Raw genomic sequence first — 4966 nt, 5'->3', positions numbered from 1 at the left:
AATAAAAAAAAACAGTGCAAAAACTTATTTATAAACAATTTAAAATATGTTTTTTTGTTCACATAAGTGAAAATATCCTAATCAGTATCTGTAGAATGTATAAATGTCTATGTTTGATTTTAGATAGCGTAACATAATATATGTATCTGTACATAATTTACCAGGGGGTAAATGTATGAAAGTCCGTTTTTTTCAACTCGCCGGAAATCGGCGAGTTTACAGTTAAAATTTAATGCGGCGCTGGCTTGTAAAGGCAAACTTTTACAAGGCAGCGCCGCTTTAAATTTTAGCTGTAAGCTCGCCGATTTCCGGCGAGTTGAAAAAACTGGACTTTCATACATTTACCCCCAGGTCTTCTATATTTTATACATTATGCCTTGAGCACTACTTAGTAAGAATAAAAGGAGACACATAAAGCTTGTTGCACTATGCATGAACACAACCTATGAGAGTATTTTTTTTTTATTGTATTTTATATTGACATACACTTGCACTTACACGTGTACGTTTAGTACTGAAGGGGCATGGAGACTCAAGTCAACCAAGCCCCTTAGAGCACTTACACTGGTCTTTAAGATACACCTTTCAGGCAGGGCCAGATTTACCACTAGGCAACAAGGCAATTGCCTAGGGCCCAGCGGGCCCCAGAGGGCCCTCCCAAGGTCGGCGGTGAGACCACCCTTTAACAATGGGCCGCTACTTATGGGCCAGTGCTATGTGCTTGCCCCCTCGGGCTAAAGTCTGCCAGCCAGCCCCTGAAAAGGGGTATATGTTATGCTAAAAAACTATAGTGCTATGGATTTTTTCAGGGAGGGGGCCCCAAACCAGTATCTTGCCTAGGGCCCCATGAGGTCTAAATCCGGCTCTGCTTTCAAAAGGAGTGTTTTTGACTTGGTCTAACTTTCCCCATAACTTAAGATACATATAATTGAAAATACAACCACAGTAAGTGTATATACACCTTCTGTGCTTACTAAACTTGCATCTAAATCCTACTGAACCACCTCTAAGCACAAGTGGGCAGAAGTATAAAATACTCTAGACTCAAAATAAGGGTGCAAGTTGTGTGAATATGCAGTGCGACACATTTTACTCAGGTTACATTTTTACTATGAGCAAATGCACTCTGGTCATCTCTAAAACATGCCCTTAATGTTCTATGCAGCATGTACCTTCGGTAGGCCTGGGGTAACCCAGCTCTTATAGTCATCAGTAGAAATGAGCAAAATTCTCAGAGTTGTATGAAATATTGGCCTAGCAAAATTAGGCCCTAGGCAGTTCCATCTCTACCTTTTCCACACAACAGAATGAATTGACTGTCATTGTCCCAGTTCATTCCATGAAATGTAAATTAACATAGGCATGTAGTAGCATAGAATTGATGATAGGGAAGAACCTACCAGTCCATCATTGTCTTAATAATTGCAATATGTTTGTCCAATTAATTCTTGAATTATTTTACTGTATTCATCCCCATCACAACAACTGGGAGACTTCTGCATGAATCCATTATACTTTCTGTAAAAAAAAGTTCTTTGTTGTGTTACCTTACAGCCTCACTCCCTCCTCTGCCCCTTCTCTACCTTACGTTGTACACGGTCAGCTTTTCAAGTCTATACAGTGTGATGGGCCAAGCTATGGTCAGGTAAGGCAACAGTGCCTAACTGTATGACAGATGTCATGATCTTGCATGTGTATGTCATACTATAACAAAGACATGCAGGACAGATGGGTAACTCTGCAGGACATTGTGACAGTGCTCTACCAGGTGCACAACGTGATGATGTGCACACAAGTGACATGAAGACATGTAAGCAAATGAGGTTGCAATGCCTTCAATTGGCTCTTCCCACTCTGTGATGTCAGGCGTCTGCCCAGGATAGAGGAACAGCACAGGCCAGTCCAGAGTCTCTGTTAACACATTTTGTTATGCAACTCATGCACCATCTTAGTAGCCTTTCTATGACTTCTTTCTATTTTTTTAAAGATCGGGGCTCCAGAACTGTACAGAGGACAGTGGCAGGTAGATATGTATATGTCACTGTCCCAGGGAGGGATTGTGACATATAAATTGTAGATTTATTAGACAACACTATAACTTCATTTCTAACAACCACCACAAAACGCTATAATTACTTTGTAAAATAAATAAAAAACGTAATGTGTGGTGTAATAGATATGGGGAGAAAAAACACATAACAAACAGCCAACCATGAGTACCTTATTCTATTGTCTATATAAAATACTCTTCCATCCTTAAATCCTACTGCTGAAAGCATCTTGCTAGCAGGTAGCTGTAGGGATTGTAGGGAGTGAACACAAGTAGTTAGGTAAGGTCAGACGATACAGGATTCTGAAATATGGCTAAATCCATAATTTGAAGATAAAAGGGCACAAAAATGTCCATATAATATCTTTTACATACTGTTAACTTGCATCTCCTTACACCTGAAGAGGCAGAATGGGGAAGGGTAGGGGTGGGTAAACTGAGTACATTTAGGGCATGTTCACGTAATTGTGACATAATTACTGACATAAGCGTATGTCCTGTGTGTGCTGGAGGACTGGTGCAATGATACAGTCATGATGATGATGACTATCACCAGCACTATATTGTCTGATTGGCTGATTATGTATTGAGTTAACTCTCCTGGAAAGTCTGGGAAACTGCAGAACCTCTGGGAGAGTAGGCCACCATAAGGTTGTAAAGGATTTGAGTAACCATGGAGCCATCCCAAATTTTATAATACATTTAATTGACAATTTATTTATGTATTATAGAAACAGGGCCTAAAGTGATGTATTATGTCATGTGCAGTTTCAGATCGTAATTAATATTTTATCTCTACATGCAGTCATCCCATATTTTGTTCTGCAAACTACTTAAACTAAAACATGTCATCAATTTGACAAATTAGGAGAGTCAGTGGGTGCCTATAGCAATGCAGAAAGAATGATACACTAAGGGGTATATTTACTAAACTGCTGGTTTGAAAAAGAAGAGATGTTGCCTATAGAAACCAATCAGATTCTAATTATCATTTATTTAGTACATTCTACAAAATGAGAGCTAGAATCTGATTGGTTGTGTCGAAGTCAGCAAATTGGATAAAGTCATCTCAATTAATATTGAGCAAACTTGATTGTCTTTGTCTGAAATTATGCGTAAAGCACGCTACGGCGTGGAAGGGCGTATCCAGCCGCAACACGTGGCAATAACTGTTTTTACACTTTAGTATACATTCGCACCAACACACACATTTGTAAATAGTACACAATAATCATAGTCGCAACACATAGTTAGTTATGTCGAAATATAGTAGTGTTTATATGTAATAATATAAGTTATATGCATATTAGCGATACATATGGTTCAGGTTAAAGGAAATATGTCATGTCTGATATCATATTGATTCCCTTTACATCAGCAGCTGTTCGGTGCATTTGGCAAAGAGATCGCACATTGCATACTCTAGTTATTGATGTTAGGGAATAAACCTTTAATATGATATTGACTGTGAAATGCTCATGGACTGATTTTAAGTGGAGTTTTGGCGGGAAGAACAGAGCCCATCCCCTGGAGAGATGACCCCCACCTTTGGATTCCTTAGATTGAATCAGCCTATGATGTGCAACCCCCTGGACCCTCCTGAAGCCTGGACCAATAGAAGCAAGCTATACCATCGGCATTGTTTCACTGTATCTCTGTTTTCATATAAGCAGTAGCTCACATGTAGTGTTCAGTCACCTTGACCACAGACTTCAGACCTGAATGACTGTACACTGGATCCAGAGCGCCTGCGATAAGTAACGGCCGTACTTGCTATTATTTCGCTTGAATTATTCTGCTACAAATCGAGATTCGACAATTGTTATTGGATAGCGACAAAACGCTCTTAACAATTTGGGGGCTTGTGAGTTTGGAGGTTACGTTGCCGGACGATACGCGAGACCAACGGATTTCGGTTCCGCAACAAAGGGTGGAGAAGCGTCATATACGGGTAAGAACGCAATGTGTTCAAAACCTGAATTTTACTCTGTGTTGTGAAACCGAATGTCCGTTTTGCATTATCTAAGGTGCGCTAACTGAATCTAGGGACAAAAGAGAAAACTGTTTCTTTTTACTGTCATTGTGCGTTTTAACTGTATTGTATTGCTTAGCGTATGTGTACTTCCTGCTTTGCGTATGTGAACTTCAGGTAGATTTGCCACGTAGTTAAACAATCATTTTGATAGTTATTATATGTGCATAGTATAATTATTTGTGAAAGCCTCTGAGACATTATTACTATTGTTGGGAACTTTTGATTTTCTGCGCAGAAAAGGTGTATGTTGTGTGATTTTGTGACGTAGATACACTGTTTTATTGTTGATTGAGCTCAGTTGCTGTCTGACGAGGCAGGTTGCCCAACTGAAGGACGGTATTCGGGGCAGGTATACCGAGTGCGAAAACTGGGTTTTCGTGAAGCGCCACCAATAGATCGCAAGGTTTACTGATAATTAGTATTAGTAGGCGGTGCGATCTAACCGCACAGTAAACACAACCGTGAGTGTAAAATTGGATGTGTCACGCGGAGGAATTATATTGGAAAGGCTGGGCGATTGTATCGACTTAGTACTTCCAGCGATAATAAACTCAACAGAAATTTGTGGTAGCCGGCTATCGAGGAACTATTTCTGTGTTAGGGATTCTCGTTTGGAACGAGAAGAAGTGAGTGGACGCGGCTATTTGGAAATACGTCCACCGGGCATTAGAGATCTCTAGCGGTGATTGTACCAACAGGGTTGAAATTGTTTGCTGGAAAGAACAGAGTATTGCGGTATATCTGTGTTCCACATAAAAGGGTATTGTTTGCTGGAAAGAACAGAGCATTGCGGTGTATCTGTGTTCCGCATAGAAGGTACTGTTCAACATGGGTGCTAAGTATACGCTAGAGATGGCCAGTGTACTGCCTAAGGAAGGGCC

Source organism: Mixophyes fleayi, chromosome 4 (genome assembly GCF_038048845.1).
Source record: "Mixophyes fleayi isolate aMixFle1 chromosome 4, aMixFle1.hap1, whole genome shotgun sequence".
Lineage (NCBI taxonomy): Eukaryota > Metazoa > Chordata > Amphibia > Anura > Limnodynastidae > Mixophyes > Mixophyes fleayi.
Note: the sequence above shows the minus strand (reverse complement) of the source record.